Source organism: Vanellus vanellus (assembly GCF_965231255.1).
Source record: "Vanellus vanellus genome assembly, chromosome: 1".
Taxonomy (NCBI): domain Eukaryota; kingdom Metazoa; phylum Chordata; class Aves; order Charadriiformes; family Charadriidae; genus Vanellus; species Vanellus vanellus.
In genome coordinates this window covers 86,433,499-86,457,899 of record NC_138905.1, presented here as the reverse complement: position 1 = coordinate 86,457,899, position 24,401 = coordinate 86,433,499, and the positions used below count along the sequence as shown (strand labels likewise).

The 24,401-nt window shown below is 45.5% G+C and overlaps 1 pseudogene across 1 annotated transcript; it reads left to right on the top strand.

The window, feature by feature from the left end:
* The first annotated feature begins 273 nt into the window (after positions 1-273).
* LOC309672307 (TRPM8 channel-associated factor 2-like) lies at positions 274-19,507 on the top strand (annotated as a pseudogene). The gene is made up of 9 exons: positions 274-787; positions 6,046-6,377; positions 6,471-6,643; positions 7,935-8,000; positions 8,707-8,890; positions 17,270-17,526; positions 18,002-18,047; positions 18,464-18,585; positions 19,259-19,507. The product of its transcript is annotated as a TRPM8 channel-associated factor 2-like (transcript).
* Positions 19,508-24,401: the final 4,894 nt, after the last annotated feature.

The window sequence follows — 24,401 nt, the reverse complement described above, 5'->3', positions numbered from 1 at the left end:
ACAAGCAGCTATGCAAAGTTTCGTCATTCCTGTCATGTTTTCCTGGCTCACCTTACTGCTAGGTTATGTACTTGTGCATCACTCATGGATACAGGTTCCTCCTGTGACTGTGGAACAGTGTAGCTGGTATGTATTTCAGTAGCTCATGTCTGTTAAACATTTCAAACGTAGCTTCTAATCTCAAAAGTGCTTCCCTTTCTTCCTCTCTCAGTACTCTTTAACAAAAGGTCTATCCGATGGATTCCACAGTAGCCTATGCCTCCCTGGTGAAAGATGTTAATTCCATTTGAGCTCACAACAAACTATCATTCATGTCAGCTGTTGCTCGTTGGAGATGAAGCTTTCCCAGTGCTGGTGAGCACCAACGGGCAAGTTCTAATTGCAGCATCTTGTTATGGGAAGGGCCAGATGGTGGTTGTTTCCCATGAGGGAATCTCGAAGGAATCCAAGTTTTCCCAGTTCCTCAGAAATGCTGTGGAGTGGCTCAAGCCTTCCCTCGAGGCCCTGGTTGGGGTCCATCCTCATTTGGATTCCCTTTCCCAGCTGCTGGTCAAGGCTGGCACCAAAGTACAGGCTGGGGCAGAGCTCAGCCCCTCCCTGGGGGTGTACTGTATTGACGCCTGTGGCAGCACGCAGGTAGAAGACTTGGTTGGCTTTGTAAAGGGGGGTGGAGAGCTGCTTGTTGGTGGCCAAGCCTTGCACTGGGCTAGTCAACATGGCAAGGAGAAGGTGCTGTTTGAATTTCCTGGGAACCAGGTGACCAGCGTGGCTGGCGTGTACTTCACAGGCAGCAAGGGAGAGGCTGGCACTTTCTCAGTGTCCAAAGAAACGTCAAGGATTACTCTGATCACCCAGTTAGTATTTAAATATTTGTTTGCAATACCTGTAGGTTGTATATAGCGTTTATTCTGCCTTAGGTTTTCTGCTAATGGCCTGCTGGAATGAAAAAGATCTCTTCTCCCTATCCCACAAAAGAAATGACCATGAACAGAGAAGGATGTGCAGGAGTTGAAGGTGCTTCTACAGGTTATTGAGAAACTACCAAGAAGCTTGGCTCATGTGCTCCATGTTAAAATATTCAACAGATGGCTGTTCAGGAAGAAACTTTTGGTTGGGTCTGATCTGCCATGCTATGGCACATCTAGCCTTTTCTTTCCCATTATGTCCATAGCACAGCTATAAGGTCACTTCCTAATGCAGGACCTGGGACACTAAAGATGATCTTTGTCTTTCCTGCTCATCTCCTGTGGCATAGTGTAAATGTTAAGGCATTTTTAACAGAGTTCTTAGCTTTGTTATAGGGTGTTGCTGCACTTCAAGGTGCACTTCAAAGTCCCTGGGAAGCATGGGGTAAACACTGTGTGGATCCATGAGGTTTGAATGTTGTCCTCACAGGGTCCAAAATCTAGCAGTGCATTCCCCACTAGATTGTGCATTGTGTAGATGCCTGCTGGTGGAGGCAAGTAGACTCAGTAGCATAGGTGATCCTTTCCCACCCAATGCTGCAAATAGAATAGAATAGAATAGAGTATTTCAGTTGGAAGAGATCATCTAGTCCAACTGCCTGACCACTTCAGGGCTGACCAAAAGTTGTCCAAATGCCTCTTGAACACTGACAGGGATGGGGCATTAACCACCTCTCTAGGTAGTCCATTCCAGTGTTTGACCATCCTCCTGGTAAAGAAATGCTTCCTAACGTCAAGTCTAAACCTCCCCTGATGCAGCTTTGAAATATTCCCATGCATCCTCTCACTGGATAGCAGAGAGAAGAGATCAACACCTCCCTCTCAACATCTCTTCCTCAGGAAGCTGTGGACAGCAGTGAGGTCGCCCCTCAGCCTCCTTCTCTCCAAACTAGGCAAACCCAGAGTCCTCAGCTGCTCCACACAGGACATGCCTTCCAGCCCTTTCACCAGCTTTGTTGTCCTCCTCTGGATGCAATTAAGGACCTTCACATCCTTTGTAAATTGTGGGGCCCAGAACTGCACACAACACTCAAGATGAGGCTGCACCAATGCTGAATACAAGGGGATAATCACCTCTTTTGTCCAGCTGGTGATGCTGTGTTTGATGCACCCCAGGATGTGGTTTGCCCTCTTGGCTGCCAGGGCACACTGCTGACTCCTGTTGAGCCTGCTGCCCACCAGCACCCCCAGGTCCCTTTCTGCAGGGCTGCTCTCCAGACACTCCCCTCCCAATTTATACTTCTGCTTGGCGTTACTCCATCCCAGGTACAGCATCTGGCATTTGTTCTTGTTAAATGTCATCCCACTGATGATTGCTCAGTGCTCCAATTTATCCAGATCCCTCTGCAGGGCCTCTTGTCCCTCAAGAGAGTCAACAGCACCTCCTGGGTTAGTACCATCAGCAAATGTGCATTCGACTCCTCCATCCAGATCATTGACAAAAATATTGAACAGAACTAGCCCTGGAACTGAGCCCTGAGGGACACTGCTAGTGTCTGGCCACCAGCCAGATGTATCCCTATTCACTACAACATTTTCAGCCCTGCCCTTCTGCCAGTTCTTCACCTAGCACACCATGTACCTGCTTGTCTTACAGTTGGATGACTTGTCCAGAAGGATGCTGTGAGGGACAGTACCAAAAGTCCTTACTAAAATCCAGAAAAACTACATCCACCACCTTTCCTTCATCCACTAGGTGAGTGACCTTGGACTCTTAGAGTTAAGGCACTTTCTTTTCTTGTCACAAGTCCCTGAAAACGATCATAATTCTTCAGGGAATTTACCACAAATAAGGTCGGAATTTGAAGCTTTATAATTGGACCCTATACTGCTGCATAAGGAAGAATATACAGCTTCATCTCTGTCACAGAGCTATGTTCAGACAAGGATAACAGACCATGTCATGATAACAAGACGCAGTTCTGGCTATGCTCAGGAGGCAGCTTTGGTGAGGCAGTAAAACATTGTCTTCACAGTAATTTTTCAGGTGTGCTGTACTGCCAATACATTTGGAACACGCCGGTGGAAATCTGAATCATGGAATAGTTGAGGGTGGAAGAGACCTCTGGAGGTCAGTTGCTCCAATGTCTGCTCAAAGCAAGGCCAACTACAGCAGATTGCTCAGGGCTTTGTCTAGTCAATTACTGAGTATCCCCAAGGACAGACATTCCACAACCTCTCTTGGCACCTGTTCAATGTTTAACCACCATTACGATGGCAAGAAATTATCCTTGTATCCCAGGATGGAGAATCAGGTAGGCAATGAAGGCTAAAGTTTAGACTGAAGCTTATGGTAAGGAGACAAACAAGAGGGCAGATGACTGTGCAACTTTGCAAACAACTATCACAGTTTAACATTTTACTACCTGGTTTCCATTTGCTCCGCGACTGGAGGTCACAGAATCACAGAATCACAGAATTTTCAGAGTTGGAAGGGACCTCGAGAGATCATCTAGTCCAACTCCCCTGCTAAAGCAGGATTGCCTAGAGCACATTACTCAGGACTGCATCCAGGCGGGTCTTGAAAATCTCCAGAGAAGGGCACTCCACAACCTCCCTGGGCAGCCTGTGCCAGTGCTCTGTCACCCTCACCGTAAAGAAGTGTTTCCGTGTATTTGAACGGAACTTCCTGTGTTCTAACTTGTGCCCATTGCCCCTCGTCCTGTGACTTGGAACCATTGAAAAGAGCCTGGCTCCATCCTCCTTCAACCCACCCTTTAGATACTTGTACGCCATAATAAGGTCTCCCCTCAGCCTTCTCTTCTCCAGGCTAAAGACTCCCAGCTCTCTCAGCCTTTCCTCATAAGGGAGATGCTCCAAGCCCTTAATCATCTTAGTTGCCCTTCGCTGGACTCGCTCCAGCAGTTCCCTGTCCCTCTTGAACTGGGGAGCCCAAAACTGGACACAGTATTCCAGTTGTGGCCTCACCAGTGCAGAGTAGAGGGGGAGAATGACCTCCTTTGACTTACTGGCCACACTCTTCCCTATGCAGCCCAGGATTCCATTGGCCTTTTTGGCAACAAGGGCACATTGCTGGCTCATGGATAATTTACTGTCTACCACAACCCCCAGATCCTTCTCCTCAGAGCTACTTCCCAGCAGGTCCGCCCCTAACCTATACTGGTGCCTAGCATTCTTCCTCCCCAGGTGCAGGACCTTGCACTTGCTTTTGTTGAACCTCATTAGGTTCTTCTCTGCCCAGCTCTCCAGCCTGTCCAGGTCACGCTGGATGGCAGCACGGCCCTCTGGGGTGTCAGCCACCCCACCCAGTTTGGTATCATCAGCAAACTTGCTGAGGATACACTCTGTCCCCTCATCCAGGTCATTAATGAATATATTAAACAAAATTGGACCAAGTATTGACCCCTGGGGGACACCACTGGTTACAGGCCTCCAACTAGACTTTGTGCCGCTGATCACAACCCTCTGAGTTCTGTCCCGCAGCCGACTCTCAATCCACCGCGCTGTCACCTCATCTCGCCCATACTTCCTCAGCTTCCTAATGAGGATGTCATGGGAGACAGTGTCAAAAGCCTTGCTAAAGTCAAGGTAGATGACATCCACGACTCTCCCCTCATCCAGCCAACCAGTTATAACATCATAGAAAGCTATCAGATTGGTCAAGCATGATTTACCCTTGGTAAATCCATGTTGACCACTTCCAATAACTTCCTGTTCCTCAACGTGTTTGGAGATGACATCCAGAATGAGTCGCTCCATTACCTTCCCAGGGACAGAGGTGAGACTAACTGGTCTGTAGTTCTCTGGGTCCTCCTTCTTGCCTTTTTTGAAGATCGGAGTGATGTCAGCCTTCCTCCAGTCCTCAGGCACCTCTCCTATTCTCCATGACCTTTCAAAGACGATGGAGAGTGGTCTAGCAATAACATCCGCCAGCTCTCTCAGCACTCGTGGGTGCATGCCGTCAGGGCCCATGGACTTGTGAATGTCCAGCTTGGCCAAGTGGTCTCTGACACGGTCCTCCTCAACTGAGGGAAAATCTTCCTCTCTCCAGACCTTCCCCTTTGCCTTCAGAGTATGGGATTCATGAGGGACAGCTTTAGCAGTGAAGACCGAAGAAAAGAAGGCATTCAGTAACTCTGCCTTCTCTGTGTCTTCCACCACTAGGGCACCTGTCCCATTCACCAGTGGGCCTACATTTTCCCTAGTCTTCCTTTTTCTATTGATATACTCAAAGAATCTCTTCTTATTGTCTTTAACTGCAGTGGCCAAGCTGAGTTCTGATTGAGCTTTGGCCCTTCTCATTTTCCCCCTACATAGCTTTGTTATATCTTGATAGTCCTTAGCTTTGTTATATCTAGATAGGTCACCACCTTAAAACTGCACTGTTAGAAGAGTGTCAGAGCCCCTAGACTTCCTGAAAGCAAAATCAATTGGATTAGTCGAAGCCATTGCTAAGAATGTTTTGAGGTACATGTCTACATTTGCAGTGAAAAGGATTAGGAAGTGCTTGCCTGATCTCTTACAGATTCTGTGCCCCGAGAACAAGAACTTCTTCTTGTGAAGGATAGAGCCACCGTCTGTGGATGATAACATCTTAGCCCATTGCAGAAAAATCTCATGAGTCACAAGCACACAGCACCATTCTTACCAGGAATCTAATTTATACCATGCTTAAGGAAAGCTGGTGATCCCTGTAATTTTAACATTGCTGCCACTTTGCTGATATTTCTTGGATTACCTTTCAAGTCTCTTTTGATACAGATTAATATATTTGTCTTGATAACTTCTTGAAACAAGGAGTGTTTATAGCACATCATGACCTTATCAGTACTAATAGAGCAAAGATAAGTACACCTTTCAGCGTATATAAATGAATCTGAATGACAAGGATTTCTTCTGCTTTTTCAGACATGGATTGGATGCAAAAAAAATTTAGAAGTTCTTTTGAAAGGAGTGACCAAATTCAAGATAGAAGATGATAGTGTCCCCTCCCATCTACTCATCCATGGTGCTTTAGCATTTCCCATTGTTATGAATGACTCTCACCAGGCATTCCTTGCAGCTGTGCACTATGGCATGGGCCGTGTTGTGGTACTCGTTCATGAAAACTTTTTTTAAGCATCAGCAATGAAAAACTTTATCTTCAATGCCATTGGATGGCTTGATACTGGGGAGAGAGGACAAGTTGGTATTGATGGTGATCTGCAGGACTTTTTCACTGTCCTAAGCCAGGAGAAGATTCCTTGCAAGCTAACAGATCTTAAGGAAAACCTGAGTGCATACTGCTGCAAAGCCTACAGTGATGAGGAAGTGGAGAAGATTCAAGAGTTTGTTTCAAGAGGCGGGGTCTGCTAGTTGGAGGACAGGCATGGTCCTGGGCTGCAGTAAATGCTGATGAGAATGTCATTGCTGAGTTCTCTGGGAACAAAACACTGCAAATGTTTGGAGTTGGTATCTTAGGAGATAATATACTAGCATCAAGTCAGCCAATCTTATCCTAACGAGATTTTCTCACAGTATCACTTTCTCAAGGCACTCTTCCAGTTTCATCAAAACTTCAAAAAAGAGAAGCTCTAGAGCCACCATATTCTTCCTGGCTCAAGAAAGTAGCACAGGACTCGCAAGTGTTCCTGTGGATTCCAGCTCAGACCTCCCTAGCTATATGCTCTGTTCATGAGGAGATGGCTGAGCTAGTGCTTTCCCAGGGGATTCCTGATGTCAGCGCTGATAATCAGTCAGCTCTGAGGAAATGGCTTTAATCAACATAGCTGCAGAGCTCTATGACAACTTCCCTGATGTACGAAAACAAATACGCGCTCCCAACCAAAATCTTCCAGACATGACAACATTCCCAACATGACAACTGCTCAGATTGATGGAATAAACAAAAGTAGGGGATATTTTTCTGTTTCCTTCCTCAGCAGCACCCAAACTGTGGAATGGAATCAGGCTGACCAGAGTAATCTACAAAAATAATAGTCTAATTGTCTCTGCTTCCTTCCCTCCCCAGCTTTCTTCTGGGATTGCACGATCACCATGTAATCAGAAATTCCTCGGTCTTATGATGGATGTTGGCAGATTGAACATTTAATCTTCTGTTGGGTACAGTTTTGGCCACATGATGAACAAATTTTTGGTTATGTAATAGGGGAGAAGTCCAGGCACATGGCCCATAAATGCTTCCAGAGGAAGCGAATTACCTTGTTATTTGATGTGAAGTACCACTACTGCTCTTCACCAAATCCAGGCGCAAATTCAGGTGCAAAGACATTTCACCTGAAGATGTCATTGCATGGAGCTGTGCGTTTTGTCTTTCCTGAGGAGAGTTTCTCCGGAAAGAAAAAATCCCACACTGTTATGGAATGTCTCTAGTTGGACATACAAAATCATAAGTCACATTTGGACATTGTCCTGCATTCTTTTCAGAAACAATCATGATTTCCGAAGTTCGTTGTGGTTTTTTTTTTTTTAATAAAATTTTACCAGAAAGGTCACCTTGGTATCAAGTTTAGCCAACTGTAACTTTTATGACATGAGGGTGGAGCAGGATTATCTTGATACTTTAGTTTGAATTTTCCTTGCATTTTCTCAATTCTGTCATAAATAATTCAGAATTCAAACTTTTCAAAACAGTTTCAGCATTAGGTGGTGGTCAGATGGGAAAGGATTCAGAACAAAGGTATAAACTTCAAAAAACTACTTTATTAGAATTAGAATTTAAGCTGCTGTTGATTTTTATCTGTAACTTGAAGACTATCATGTGACTTATGTGTTTCTATCTTGATAATGCCTGTGGTTCTTTCTAGGGTCCAGAAGCATGGAGAAGCACTGGGCTTTATATTCCTCCCAGAAGGGTAGCCGGTCTGCATTTTCCTGCTTCTGCTGCTGCAGCTAAGCTGAAGGTGAACATTTGTCTTTGTTTCTCATTGCAGTCAGAAGAACTTACTTCCATTCTCATTTCATTGAAGTTTGTCTTGGCCTTACTGAGACATGAATGCTCCCCACCAGGTGCGGATCAGCTGTCATACTGATGACCTCAGCTATGCTGCAGAGCTGAAGCGGCCTCCCTTGGTGGTAAAGAAGTTCAAAGCTGAAAAAAACACCATGGAAGTCTATAGTCTGTGGCGTGGCCTCATATTATATCATAGTGCCAAACGAGAGCACATTAGGCCAAATATTAGTCACAATTAAAGAGACTGTGCAGGCTCCGTTCTTCAGGCATGGTAAGTGGTCCCAAAACCTAACTATAGACAGGTGAGTAAAGAAGTATTTCTGTATTGATGTCTTGCCTATATTTTCCTGGGGTTTTTGTGGTCATGTATGGAGAAGACCTCAGAATAAATAATGCCCCAGGAAAGCCTTTGCAAAAAGCTTTGTATTTCTCAGTGCAGAAAGTATATTGATAGGACTTTCATTTAGGAGTTAATTCTGTCCATGTTCCCTGTATGAGCATGTCTTAGATACCTTTAAAGTGGCTTGATATTAAAAGGTGAATATCATGAATCCCTTGCAGCGACAGTAGACATGGGATCACCAAAGGTGACTGGACCCCTCACCAGAATCTCAGGATCTTCCCCTGATTCAGTAAACCCCAGTTACATCTAGATTAACTTATTGTTTCTGAGGCTATGCAGAGAGTTTTAGCCATGATGATTCTCCTGTCTCCATGCTTAAAACATCATTTTAAATTGGCTACCTTTTTTCATCTGAATGCTGAATCAGAGGAAGCCAACATCTCTCTCTCTGGCAATCAACCATCCGTCAGTACCCAGCCCCCTAGGCTGAGCTGGCCACAGAGAACATCATCCTGACAGTACCAGCTGCTGATGTACACCACACGGACAACCCAGAGAGTCTGCTCTCCACCTGGAACAAGGTGATGAATGCAATAGCCAGACTGGCAGCCATCCCAGCAACTTTTCCAAGGCCAGAGAGGATGGCGGCAGATGTCCAGATATCTCATGGCAAGTATAATAGCTAGAACATTTTGTCTTTATCTGTGTTGGATATTTGTAAGGGAAATACACAAGGCAGTAACATTAAGTTACATTAAGAACCTAATGAGGTTCAACAAAAGCAAGTGCAAGGTCCTGCACCTGGGGAGGAAGAATGCTAGGCACCAGTATAGGTTAGGGGCGGACCTGCTGGGAAGTAGCTCTGAGGAGAAGGATCTGGGGGTCGTGGTAGACAGTAAATTATCCATGAGCCAGCAATGTGCCCTTGTTGCCAAAAAGGCCAATGGAATCCTGGGCTGCATAGGGAAGAGCGTGGCCAGTAGGTCGAGGGAGATCATTCTCCCCCTCTACTCTGCACTGGTGAGGCCACAACTGGAATACTGTGTCCAGTTTTGGGCTCCCCAGTTCAAGAGGGACAGGGAACTGCTGGAGCGAGTCCAGCGAAGGGCAACTAAGATGATTAAGGGCTTGGAGCATCTCCCTTATGAGGAAAGGCTGAGAGAGCTGGGAGTCTTTAGCCTGGAGAAGAGAAGGCTGAGGGGAGACCTTATTATGGCATACAAGTATCTAAAGGGTGGGTTGAAGGAGGATGGAGCCAGGCTCTTTTCAATGGTTCCAAGTCACAGGACGAGGGGCAATGGGCACAAGTTAGAACACAGGAAGTTCCGTTCAAATACACGGAAACACTTCTTTACGGTGAGGGTGACAGAGCACTGGCACAGGCTGCCCAGGGAGGTTGTGGAGTGCCCTTCTCTGGAGATTTTCAAGACCCGCCTGGATGCAGTCCTGAGTAATGTGCTGTAGGCAATCCTGCTTTAGCAGGGGAGTTGGACTAGATGATCTCTCGAGGTCCCTTCCAACTCTGAAATTCTGTGATTCTGTGATTATCACAAGATCATGCAAATCCTCAAACCAGTGGATGAATCCCACCAAGTTCAAGGAGACTGCTCATGAGGGTAAGAATCTTCTGTGAATGTCAAGTGCTTGTACACAAAAACAACATTCTGCTGCGAAATCTGAGGCTATCCCAGGGTAAACACAGTGGATGGAGACAGACTGGGCACCAAATGACGTGTGTACTGTGTCATGTTACTCTTATTACCGTGGGAGTGAGTTTATGGTAATTGCAACAGAAAGAAGGGAAACAGAGCTAGCTGGTTTAGGCAGGAAAAATGAGAACTTGAAACTTAAATTAAGGCATGTAACAGACACACAGGCAGCCTACTATGTTAGCAGGTGTAGGATCACTTGCATCAGTGGGGAAGTCAGGGTAGTGGTAAGGGGGAAAATTTTGTTGTAGGCAGCATTTTGCTATCTGCCATTTGAGAAACGCACTGCTTAAAGACAATTCACTAGGACAGTGAACTGGCTGGAGCCAGTTACAGGCGGTAAGGAGGCTCCTAAAGGCTAAATCTCACCATTATTTGCAATCAATCTTTGTTCAAGTATTGCACTTTTCTCAGTAGGACTGACGGGTGCTTTCAGCCCTACTTCATTGCAACACTAGAGGTATTTTCTAGCACTTGAGTTGATAAGCTCCTCAGTTGCCCCAGCCACCACAATATCAATAATGTCAATAATCTGTCAATAATCTACAGCTCTAGCAGCTTAACTCATGCAGAGTAGCTACTGTCAGTCAAGTAGGACTAATTCAAGAGAGGCTGGCTCAAGTGTAAACAACTTGCACTTCAGTTATTCATAACCAGTTATTTATAATCACTAGTGAAATATAACCAAAATAAATAATGAACCCCCCTTCAATACTTAAAGAGGGCTTATAAGAAAGATGGGAGAGACTTTTTAGTAGGGCCTGTAGTGATAGGACAAGGGGTAATGGTTTTAAAGTAAAGGAGGATGGATGCAGACAAGGTACAAAGAAGAATTTTTTTACGTTGAAGGTGGTGAAACACTGGAACACTGGTAACCCAGAGAGGTTGTAAATGCCCCATCCCTGGAAACATTCAAGGTCGGGTTGGACAGGGCTCTGAGCAACTTGATGTAGTTGAAGATGTCCCTGCTTATTGCAGGGGGGTTGGACTAGATGAGCTTTAAAGGTCCCTTCCAACCCAAACCAATTAATGATTCCTTGATAAATAGGTGCTATGTTTCCATGCTGCAATATGCTCCTCCAAGCATATCCTCATGTAAGAAGGATTTTATCAGAGTAATCAATCATTACATCTGCCCACGTATGGCTCTGAATTTAACAAGGAAGTTGTAATCTGTCAGTGACTCTGCAACAATTGTGTTTAGATTACATGTCAGTTGCTAATTTTTGTAACTGCTAGCCCTTCAAGCTCAACAAGGAACATGGGAGTATTATATTTTTCTCATTTGTTCTTAGCATTAGTGACAGCTCTATTTGAAAATTCAGACTCAGGACACAAAGGTCATGAATAGTTTTGTACAGGTATGAAGGATGAGCAAGAAGTTCATCTGGCAGTGCATGTCAGAGAGCATAGTCCATCCCTTTGTTTTAGCTGTGCTGACTCCATAAGCCTAGTAAGCATACCATGGCGTATGTATGACCCAGGCCAATTAGTAGGTTTTGTGCTGACACAAGTGGCTGTTCTACAGTAATTTTTACTGATGCACAGGAAGAAATGACTTCCAAATGCCAGAGTTTAAAATCGCTGCATGTCTACAGATGAAGGTGAACTTTAAGCCACTAGGTCTTCCTCCCCTTGAGCTGTAGAGAAACAGGACTGTTAAAAACCAGCATGACCCTGAACACATGCAAACTTCTTTCACAGCTGCCGTGAATCAGATCTTTCGAAAGAGCTTGCACTGACTGAGAAGCAGCCCCAGGAAACACTTGTTGTTTAGATAGCTGCCGTTCCCTGAGTGAAGCTACACTCAGAAACAAAGACTTCTGAATTATTGATATATGTGGCTCCCTCTCTTAATGTATTCCAGTGCTCTGTACAGATACTCGCATAGACAGCTATGTCCGCCAGAGGCCACACTGGTAGAACCCAACATATAAAACTCTTCCAACTTCTATCATGCCTGCTGAAATAAGTGGAGAGTAGCACCATTTCAGAGATGTGAATGGCTCTGTATCCTCCCTGCGCTATCCTGGAGTTGTAGAAACCACTGAAGGATCCATTGAACCTATTGAAAAGAACTAAAAATAGTAAATTCCTATGAAAAGATACAGAAATTTGATTTTTAAAGCTGGTTATGGTAGTTAGCAATACTGAGAAACTCATTGGAGATATTAAGGAGTACGTTAAGTCTGTTTGTCTTTCCTGAAAAAAGATTTTTAGAAACAGCATGAGAAACTGCAAAACTGGAACTGAAGTGATGACAATTGTAGTGAAGTAGTAACAGTGGCCATCAGCAGCAAGTTCTATACAAAGCTGAAGTAATATGGAATATTTTTCAGTAGTAAACAGCTGCTTTACTAAAAACACTGACAAGAATTTACCTTCATGAAAGAAAAAAAAAAGTCCCAGATCACTTTTTGCATTCTAGTACAATAGACATTGTCAAGGCACAGTGGAGGCCAACTGCTCCCCAGGGCACAGGGAGCCAAGAGCCAACTGCAGTAACACAACCAGCAGGACAGACGCCTCACCAGCTGGGGGCCATCCCACAACACCTGAGTGAGGCAAGCAGGGCAGACCTGGCACAACAGCCAGGGTCAACTGAGAGTCCAGGTCGCTAGACAAGTCTTCAGGGATGAGGCAGGTCTGACATCAAGCAAGGACATCAGGGTCAGGGTCAGGTCCAGTGATGGTAACCATGGTCAGATGTAGCCCAGTGATTACCAGGCAGGCCCACTGTGATCAGGCACATCTGGAATCAAGTGAGGAAGTCAGACCACGGATCAGGGTTTGGATCAACAGTGTCCATGGCCAGACACAGGCATGGCTGAAACAGAGCTGGAGACAGGCACACCTACAACATAGCTCAGGCAGGGACTGATGGCCCCGGGGCTGAGCTGAAATTCAGCCCCAACAGGAGGTGTAGGTGGAATCCCCAGCTGGGGCTGCTCAAGGCCATTAAAGCCTTTTGGTGCACTCAGGGCCCTGACACTAAATTTTGCAATGAAACATTCTAGTCCCCTGCCTTCAAGATGAAAATCTGTTTCTTCTTTGTGAGCGCTTTAGGAAAAATAATCAATTTTTCTACTTTATTTGTGTCTGCTATTTATTACAAGGTTTTTCCCCCATGTATTTCCTCAAGAGCCAGAACTTAGATTACAGAATTTCTATGGAGAGCTGGGAAGGGTGCTAGGGTCATTTTCGTCAACGCAAACCATACAGTTATTTGGCTATACAAGTTTACAAACTTTCCTGGCAATTCCATCTTCCTCGCCAGATCTGAAAATAAGAAAACACCAGTGTCAACAGAAAATTCTTCTACAGACAGAATTGTATTTCCACACCTCCTCTCTACCCCTGTAGCTGGGAGTACAGTCATCTGCAATGTCTATAGCTCTGGCAAAAGTTATTTGACCTTTTTTGCTCTTTGTGTTGGGTAGTGCCAAGGAGTGGAAATGAAGCAGGAGAGCATAAAATATGCACATTAAACTTTTGCTTGTGGTTGATATATTTGATACTCCAGCACAGGGGGTGGAAGCACATCATTAGCAGCATCCGGTCATGACAAACAACTCAAAGTGCTGGGCACTCACCCCGCCGCCTCAGGACTTCCTCAACCAAGAAAGAAAGGAAGGTAATTGTGCTAGGTGACTCCCTTCTGAGGGGAACAGAGGGCCCTATCTGTAGACCGGACCCATCCCACAGGGAAGTCAGCTGCCTCCCTGGGGCCAGAATTAAGGACATAAGGAGAAAACTCCCTTCCCTGGTTAAGACATCAGATTACTACCCACTACTGATATTTCAGGTAGGTGGTGATGAGGTAGGTACCAGAAGTCTAAGGGCAATGAAGAATGACTTCAGGGCCCTGGGACGGCTGGTTAAGGGATCGGGAGCACAAATAGTGTTCTCCTCTATCCCACCATTTGCAGGGGTTGACCAGGGGATAAATAGGAGGAAATTAACTCCTGGCTCCGAGACTGGTGTATCCGGCAGAACTTTGGCTTTTTTGATCATGGGCTCATCTACAGGAAACCAGGCATGCTGGCAACAGGTGGGGGAAGCCTAACCCGAAGGGGAAGAAAGATCCTGGGACAAGAGCTAGCAGGGCTCATCTACAGGGCTTTAAACTAGGTTTGAAGGGGGACGGGGATGAGACCAGGATTACAAAAGTGGTGCCTGGGAGAAGCGTACCAGTGCTTCTGGGTAAAAGTGTTAGCAAGGTCTTGCAGCCTGTCCCAGTGGTGGTGGGGGATGGTGAATTGTGTGACAGCCAAGGCACGAGGGGTAGTGATAATTTGGTAGCTACAGTAGTGCCTGAGTATGATCAGGTGCGAATTAGGGCTTGTCCCCCCAAGAAAGTGGCAGGGCAATCAGCCCAGCTGAAGTGCATCTATACTAATGCACGCAGCATGGGAAATAAACAGGAGGAGCTGGAGGCCATTGTACAGCAAGGAAACTATGATATAGTCGCCATCACAGAAACGTGGTGGGAGGACACGCACAAGTGGAGTGCTGTAATGGATGGCTACCAACTCTTCAAAAAGGATAGGCAAGGAAGAAGAGGTGGTGGGGTGGCCCTCTATGTTAGGGGCAGTTTTGAATGCCGGGAACTTAACAGTGTGGATGACAACACTGAGTGTGTATGGATAAAAATTAAGGGGAAGGCTAATAAGGCAGACATCGTGATGGGAGTTTGTTATAGACCTCCTAATCAGGATGTAGAAGCCGATGAAGTATTCTACAAACAGCTGGCAGAGGTCTCACAATCATCTGCCCTTGTTCTTGTGGGGGACTTCAACTTCCCAGACGTCTGCTGGAAATACAATGCAGCAGAGAGGGAACAGTCATGGAGGTTCCTGGAGTGTGTGGAAGACAACTTCCTAACACAGCTGGTGAAGGAACCAACTAGGGGAAGTGCCCTACTGGACCTACTGTTTGTTAACAGAGAAGGTCTTGTGGAGGATGTAAAGGTTGGAGGTCGCCTTGGGCACAGTGATCACGAAATGATAGAATTTTCAATTCTTGATCACGTAAGGCGGGGAGCCAGCAGAACTGCCACCTTGGATTTCCGAAGGGCAGACTTTAGCCTGTTTAGGAGCATGGTCGAGAGTGTCCCTTGGGAGGCAGTTTTGAAGAGCAAAGGTGCCCAGGAAGGCTGGGCATACTTCAAGCAGGTGCTCTTAAAAGCTCAGGAGAAGGCCATCCCCTTGTCTCGAAAAACGAGCAGACGGGGAAGACGACCAGCCTGGCTAAATAGAGAACTTTGGCTGGACCTCAGGAAAAAAAGAAAAGTTTACATTCTCTGGAAAAGGGGGTTGGCAACTTATGAGGATTATCAAGATATAACAAAGCTATGTAGGGGGAAAATGAGAAGGGCCAAAGCTCAATCAGAACTCAGCTTGGCCACTGCAGTCAAAGACAATAAGAAAAGGTTCTTTGAATATATCAATAGAAAAAGGAAGACTAGGGAAAATGTAGGCCCGCTGGTGAATGAGACAGGTGCCCTAGTGGTGGAGGACGCAGAGAAGGCAGAGTTACTGAATGCCTTCTTTTCTTCGGTCTTCACTGCTAAAGCTGTCCCTCATGAATCCCACCCTCTGAAGGCAAAAGGGGAGGTCTGGAGAGTGGAAGATTTTCCCTCAGTTGAGGAGGACCGGGTCAGAGACCACTTGGCCAAGCTGGACATTCATAAGTCCATGGGCCCTGATGGCATGCATCCGCGAGTGCTGAGAGAGCTGGCGGATGTTATTGCTAGACCACTCTCCATCGTCTTTGAACGGTCATGGAGAACAGGAGAGGTGCCTGAGGACTGGAGGAAGGCCGACATCACTCCAATCTTCAAAAAAGGCAAGAAGGAGGACCCAGGGAACTACAGACCGGTTAGTCTCACCTCTGTCCCTGGGAAGGTATTGGAGCGACTCATTCTGGATGTCATCTCCAATCACGTTGAGGAACAGGAAGTTATTGGAAGTGGTCAACATGGATTTACCAAGGGTAAATCGTGCTTGACCAATCTGATAGCTTTCTACGATGTTATAACTGGTTGGCTGGATGAGGGGAAAGTCGTGGATGTCATCTACCTTGACTTTAGCAAGGCTTTTGACACTGTCTCCCATGACATCCTCATTAGGAAGCTGAGGAAGTATGGGCTAGATGAGGTGACAGTGAGGTGGATTGAGAGTTGGCTGCGGGACAGGACTCAGAGGGTTGTGATCAGCGGCACAGAGTCTAGTTGGAGGCCTGTAACCAGTGGTGTCCCCCAGGGGTCAATACTCGGTCCTATTTTGTTTAATATATTCATTAATGACCTGGATGAGGGGACAGAGTGTATCCTCAGCAAGTTTGCTGATGATACCAAACTGGGTGGGGTGGCTGACACCCCAGAGGGCTGTGCTGCCATCCAGCGTGACCTGGACAGGCTGGAGAGCTGGGCAGAGAAGAACCTAATGAGGTTCAACAAAACCAAGTGCAAGGTCCTGCACCTGGGGAGGAAGAATGCTAGGCACCAGTACAGGTTAGGGGCTTACCTGCTGGGAGATAGCTTGGAGGAGAAGGATCTGGGGGTTGTGGTAGACAGTAAATTATCCATGGCCCAGCAATGTGCCCTTGTCGCCAAAAAGGCCAATGGAATCCTGGGCTGCATAGGGAAGAGTGTGGCCAGTAGGTCGAGGGAGGTCATTCTCCCCCTCTACTCGGCACTGGTGAGGCCACAACTGGAATACTGTGTCCAGTTTTGGGCTCCCCAGTTCAAGAGGGACAGGGAACTGCTGGAGCGAGTCCAGCGAAGGGCAACTAAGATGATTAAGGGCTTGGAGCATCTCCCTTATGAGGAAAGGCTGAGAGAGCTGGGACTCTTTAGCCTGGAGAAGAGAAGGCTGAGGGGAGACCTTATTATGGCGTACAAGTATCTAAAGGGTGGGTTGAAGAAGGATGGAGCCAGGCTCTTTTCATTGGTTCCAAGTGACAGGACGAGGGGCAATGGGCACAAGTTAGAACACAGGAAGTTCCGTTCAAATACACGGAAACAGTTCTTTACGGTTCGGGTGACAGAGCACTGGAACAGGCTGCCCAGGGAGGTTGTGGAGTCCCCTTCCCTGGAGATTTTCAAGACCCGCCTGGATGCAGTCCTGAGTAATGTGCTCTAGGCAATCCTGCTTTAGCAGGGGAGTTGGACTAGATGATCTCTTGAGGTCCCTTCCAACTCTGATAATTCTGTGATTCTGTGAAAGAATGAGTTAATGCAATAAGAATTAATTGTGTTTTTCTCACTGTGGTGTTCCATCGCATGAGCTTTCCCAGACAGATTGCCAAGATTGTTTGTGGTTTACCTTCCCTGCAGGTTGGATGCATGCTGGCTGCCCAGTCACACATCATTTGGAGTCAGTGACAGAGATAGTAGATGTGCAGTCCCTCCAAGCCAATAGGCTTTGGGATGTCATTCATGAGCTGGGCTGCAATCAGCAGCAATCTGAATGAGAGTTTCCCCCTCATGCCACTGAAGCCACCTGCAACCGCTGGTGTGTTTATGTCAATGAGACTGTGTTGGGCATCCCAAGAGATAAGGCCCACAATGCATTTGCCCCACTCAGGAGAAAAGTGGGGAAGTGACTCAGATTCACAAACCTGCAGCGGTGTGGACTAAGGTGAGACAACTCTCAAGGTCCATACAAAAAGATTTATTAGATTCCCACAGTGATTAATATAGGTCATAACTAGGTCCATGATAATTGGTTAGGTATATAACAAATTATGGCAAACGGTAAAACAAAGTATGGCAAGCAGTAAGGTATGCCTTGTGTTACTTAGCAACAGCGATACAACAAATTACGGCAAGTGGTAAGGTATGCCTTGTGTTACTTACTTAACTTTAAAAGAAAAAGAGAAAAGAAAGAGAAACAGAGGGATAGAGAAAAAGAGACAGATAGATAAGAGGTCACCGGTCCTGGTTCCAGCGTTGGTCTGGCCAACAGGGGTCTCTGGCTCATAAGAAGCATGCCTCTGTGTAAAATCTCCCCAGGGAAAAAATCTCTCTAGGGGTACTCATTTTCCCCTCTTATGTTCATGGTCTCAGTACGACGTGCCCCACTGTTGTGGTGCTCAGGTTTCTCCCCCCACAGGTGATATGTAGCATGATTTCGGTGGAGAGACGAGTGCTATAGTCATATGCGTTTAGCATGATCTTGATAATCTTCATTAGCATATGCAGGGGTGTCAACTTTAATATGCATTTCACAGATAATGAGGCAAAGGTCATCATCGGGCATAAGCAGCCTTCCAAAGAAACAAAGGACTACACAGATTCTTGGTATCTTGTCCTTGCTGAAGAAAAGGAGCTCTGTCCTGTTTTCCTTCTCCAGATTCTTTCCCACCTGAGCAAGCAGGTGTCAGACTTACCAGTTCTTTGAGCATAAGGCCTGCATTATTCACCCCGTGGCTATAGCTACATTTCAAGGTACTGGCGAGCGTTTGAGGCATTCCTCAGTGAGGCTCAGAGGGCCTCCTCCTCTCTTTTGTCTCTCACCATTTGTTTCAGGGAACTTACAAGTCATCTCTTACACACTAGAACTTAGAAAGAAGCTGATTCAAGATTACCTTGAAAATGGTGCACAGCTGAAGGGCTGGGAAGTATTTACTGACCTGGAGACATACCTGCAGGTAATCAGCAGGCAAATTAAGTTTACAACAGATTTACAAACTGATCATTTTAATCCAGAGCTGCTTCTTTCCTTTTCTTCACTTTCTGCAACCACTTGGTCCCTACCCAAGATTATCAGGGAGGGTAGTGATAAGATGAGGCATAACAGTTTTAAACTGCAAGCAGGTAGATTTAGATTACATATTAAGAACAGATTCTTCACTCTGAGGGTAGTGAGACACTGGCCCAGGTTGCCCAGAGAAGTCGTAGATGCCTCATCCCTGGAGGTGTTCAAGGCCAGGTTGGATGGAGCTTTGAGCAACCTGGTCTAGTGGGAGGTGTCCCTGCCTATAGTGGGGGGGTTGGAACTAGATGATCTTCAAGGTCCCTTCCGACCCTAACCGTTCTATGATTCTACAATTCTATGATTCTAAATACTGGATTTTGGGGTTTGTGTGAATATTAGAAATATAGCCTTGTTGAATAGTCTGACAGTGTTAAAGGGCTACTCTGGTTCTTCAGTAGGCATTTAGAATTTGTCAAGTAGCTACACTTATAAACAAGAAAGAAAAATACCCTGTAAAAAGGTCAGTGATTGAATTTCGTAAAAGATTTTGTAGAGAATGCAGGTAGGGTAATTCTAAAGTTCCATACATATTTTTGGTACTGTTTCTCTTTTCTTATGATTCATAGCTGCAGGAGGCCTTTGGATAGGAAGCCTTCATTGAAATCTTTTCTGAATACCAAAATATGTTTGAGATCCCAGATGACAATGACTCAAAAATGAATCTGTGGGCAGAAACTTTTTCTCATCTGATGAAGAAGAATTTGACTCCTTTCTTTAAGGCCTGGGCATTGCCAGTCAAGGAGAGCTTTTCCCAGCAGCTGGCCGCTTCTTTCCAGAGTTGGTCAGAGAATCCAATGAAGCAATATACCTCCTAAGCAGGTTTTTGCTCATAAAAATGAAAATGTGATTGTCTGTGATAAAACCTGTGCTCGGAAATAGTTTTAAATGGTGTCTGAATAGTATGGTATTACAATGAATCTGAGAAGCAGTTCTACATTTTACACGTGATAGAAGAGTTCGTTCTTGGCTTCCTCCTAAGTCTGCTGTTGTTTGTTAAAAAGCCACTACTTCCTTTCCCAACAGAAGTAATTTTAAGCACAGAAGGGGAAATATTTGCTGTCTTAATACCTGTGAAACAAAGACACAACTTCCCATTTTTCTCTTCCTCTGCTTCCTTGTCTTGAAAAGGTTCTCTGTTCCAGGCTTACTCGTTACAGATATGCAAAGTTTGTTAATTAGGATCATTAGAAGAAGAGTAGGAATAGAGGAAAAACATCACTTTAAAAATAGACATGTTAGGAGATAATAAGGCTAGAAATAAATGGAAGAACTCAGATGAAATTATGGCTACAGCAACGAAAAATGAGTATGACCGTTCAAAGGAAAACCTCAATGGACAGCATAGGAAGGGCCTTCATCTTTGTTTAATGTTTTGAAAGTGGTTGCCTTCATGCTCTGCTTTCAGAGTTGGTAGCTGTGTAGTGAGAAATTGCTGCTTTAAGTTGTGTCAGAAGCAAAACAGTGTTTGGCCGGTGAAGTTACGACCCTGATCCTCAGCTAGAAGAAATCTGCAGACATCTAGTGAATGTAAAATCGTGGCAACTCCCTCTGCCTAAAGTTCTAAGAAAGCAGGTGCCTCACCTCACAGGATTGAATGTGTTGACTGGAAAGCAGCACTGGAGTGTGTGTACAATGGTCTACTTTGATCTCCAATCTAAATAATCAGACCAATGGCCCGTTCTTAAATGCTACACCTGAACTTTCCCTGTGTTAAAACACAGGCTATAGCACAAGCTGATGTTTATGGTGCATTTCAAGATCCTGAGCCAAGCAGTTCCTTGTCTTGTGGCTATGGTTTCTTTTTCTAGAGTGAATGTTACAGAGTTCTTGATCTTGCTGTTAAGGCCACTGACATGCACATCAAGGGACAGCAGTGACAGAGTCATAGGATCATAGAATCATAGGGTTGGAAGGGACCTCTGGAGATCATCTAGTCCAGCTGCAACTCCTCCAGACCTCATGGGCCATAGCTGAGCAGCTTCTTCAGCAAAAGAGCTGGGAAGTACAGCATACAAGGATCAAGCATTTCTTCTCACTGTGCCCAGATAAATTTATGTCAAACCTATGAATAATCCAACATCAATGAAGTGACCTGCATTAGTAATACTGCAAATCATTCACGTGTACATCCAATAGCATGTTATCCAGAAAGATCCCTGTCCTGGTTTGAGTGGCACAGGACTAATTTCTCTTCTAATACTTGTGAATACTGCACTTTTACAAGACTCTAGTGTCTGAATTTGTAAAAATATTTACTTTGTAGTCAGCTATGGTGTGTGGGTTTCAAGTTCTCAGTGTTTTTGAGCTTGCCAGATGCAGGAATGAGGAGGAGTGAGACCTGAGAACTTGATCCAAGCTGGCCAGAAGGATTATTTCATACCATCAACATCATGTTCAATATAAATTAGAAAGTTTGCTGCGAAGATAGCTCTCTCCCTTGATGGCTACGATCCTGAGAACTTCTTGCCCCAGTGCTGGACCCCTGAGGCGTTCCCTTCCTCCTGAAGCCATAGCGTTCTCAGTGTCCTATATTTACTGTCCACTGCTGAGAGTGCACAGCTTCCTACTGATATAATTGGCTGAGTATAATCTTTGCATATTCTGTATTGGTATTGGGATCAATATTGGTTCTTTAGTGCTATCAATGTTAATTATCTAATCTTACTCTACTAAATCTGTTTATACTTCAGCTCTTGGGTTGCCTTGTTTTTTCACCAATTCCCCTTCCCAGGTGGGGAGGGGTCGTCGGGTCATAGAATGGTTGTCTAAATGACAATAAATTGTTATGGGTTTCCCAAACCGTAACAATTCCCCAAATCCTTCAACTATCCTGAACTTGAAAATCTTTATTCTATACTTTGAAGCCAAATGTTCATATGTGCTGAGTTTTTTTTCTGACGAAGTCCTACAGCAATTCTTTTTTCATCATCAAGAGTTTCTTTTCTAAGCTAAGAGCTTATCAATGGATAATGTCAGAGAAAAAATCTGGGCATATTAGTGGGTCACTGAATAGCTTAAGATATACTGAAATTGAAATAAATGCAGAAGATGATGGGTAGGGGGAGTGAAGAACTAATCATAAGATCAGTTTTGTTAAACACAGTTTGTTTAATCCTTGAAAAATTAAAGTCTGGGAGAGGTTCTGGGATTATTCTTTATGAATTCATTGGAGGGCTAAACTCCAGAAATGAGGAGGAAACCTAACTCAGCTTCTTTTACAAAAGAGAGTGCAGGGGCTGGAGTGTAGTGCTTGGTGTGGTTGGGGTAGCCAAGGCTGAGAAGACAGGCTGTAGTGTTCTGTCTCTGCTGGGGTCTCCTAAGAGCTGGAGACTTCTTCCTCGGGTGTACTGCACTGCTGTAGTGAGTGAGGTGGTGAAAGAGTGGTGAGGACGTGGCTGGAGTTTGCCAGCATAGGCCTGAAACTGCCCAGCAATTACAAACAGCTGCTGTTATAGAAGATCTCATTTTCACAAGGAACACACTAATGAGCCTAATCTCCTGAAATAAAGCAGCCAGTTTATCATGGGTTATTACTTTCTCAGTGAACCCCTGTTTCTGCGAAGCAGATGAACAGGAAAACTGTGACAGCAGCAAGACATGAGAAAGAGAAATGATGCTATTTAAGGCTGAGGGCACCTCACTTCAGCCTCCTTGCTCCTGCTCTACAAGCATCGGTGCCATGAAAGGTCTCACGTTTTCTTGGATTCAACCTAATATAACACATGCATGTGCACACTTACCCCATTACAGCTAGTGGACCCTCACTCTCAGCAGCTCATATCCTATGCCCCCACACTGCTCTCCAGCGGAACTCTGCCTTTCAGTAGACTTCAACTACCTCCACATCTTCAGTGCTTTCCAATGGTTCTCTTCCTTCATGGGTTTTATCTTCTCTCTCACCTCTATCTCACAGAGCCCCCACCTCACAGGAGTTCCTCCCCTCCTCACTGTGAGGAGCCACCAGTCACTCTGCAGGTGCCCAATGGTAACTCTTTCCTTACCTAAGTTGTATGGAGTTGTTCTTCTCTGCTAGGTAGGTAGCAGACTACCACCCCATTTCACCACATGCAGGTAGGGACGTCCTCGGTGAGGTTTCCCCTTGAGACAGTTTTCCTTTTGGAAATGAAACTTGGTGCCAAGATATTGTTGTCTTCAGTCACAGTAAGACTGCTGGGCAAATCTAGTTTCAGCACCACCCAAGAAATGGAACGATGTCTGCCCCCCTTTTCTGCTAGGAGACTGAAGACAGAGGACAACCGCTCCCTCCAAGACCAAGGGACAGAAAAGCTAGACATGGGAGTTGGCACAGAAGCTTGACACTGAGCAACCCAGCTCAGTGGTGCCTGAAGACATTGTACTACATTACTGAGAAAAAGCAGATGAGTGGCAGGAAAATTCCAAGCCTGTAACATGTCAGCCAGAAGTGGAACAGTAGGTGGATTTAATGCTTGCTCCATGATTAGCACGTCACAGATGAAAATATCTCCTAGTTTGTTCATTGTAGTCCTTTTCACCTGTACTTGGGAACCTCCTTTTGTTGCTGTCCACAAAATGCTGATATGGAAGGAAGAGATGTGTGGGCCTGGGGTAATAAAAACCAGGTGATGCACCTGGCAGGAACTGTTGCCAGAGCTTTGTTATTTATTGTGCAAGTTTTTAAGGGAGGCTTCAGGGGTGAGTGTTGGAAATGCTTTGGGAAACAAAGTATGACAAGCAATTCCCAGAAAGTGACAGTAAAAAACGTGCATGTAGATAGTTAAATTGAAAAAACACAAGACAGGACAAATTGTCCCACTTCATCCCCTTTCCCCCAGTCAAAAGTAATCTGCAGAGAAAATAAATAGCTTTATATTTCTTTCTGGTTCTGTTTTGAGGATTTCCTGTTGGGAAGAGGTGGGCAGAGGTCACACTGCTGCACAGGCAACGCTCACCATTGGCTCTTGTATTCATGAAAAAAGTGCTCGTGGCCCAGAAGTCACCGGTTTGCACAAATGATTACAGGAGCTCCAAAAGCGAACAATGGGGGTGTTCCTTTATTAAAGATTCCTTTTCCAGGAATGAAACCAACAGGTGCAAGGTTAAGACTGCAGATGGTAAAACTAGCTGAATGTGCCCGAGCAGTACCTGATGGAGCTGATGATCCACTGTCCGATCTCCTTCTTTCTCTTTCTATGAGAATGCTGCTGCTTGAAGTTCATAGCTTTCAGAGCTTGCTTTACAATGACTGTTGCCGGAGAAATGGCATGGAAAGTGAAGTGATTATGTGTGTCCCTACTCTAGAGGGTGGTTGCCCTTTTTGTGCTCTGAGCCTCTGACACCACATTGCATCAGAAGGCATTAAACTTCCGTACTGAGGGACGACCAGCTGTGCGTGGTTCTCTCTGCAATACGAGAGCTGGGTACCGGCAGCACCCTGTGTTCCTGGGACTCTGCGGAGAGAAAAGCAACTCTTGATCAGCAATTATGACCCCTGGAGGGAATCCCAGTCGAGGAGCTGCAGGTGATGGCGGGGATTGCCTCTACTGTCATGTCTAGGCAGGGTGGGAACAAGGAGGGGTGAGGCTCTGGGAACAGGTGGTGGGAGACTGGACAGGCGTCCACTCTCTCGAGCAATGTTTGGTGAGCAGTGTCCAAGTCCCACATCCCACCTAGTTGGAAGCAGGTCTGGTGGTTATCATGAGTGTAAGGGACCCTCCCTCTGCAACCAAC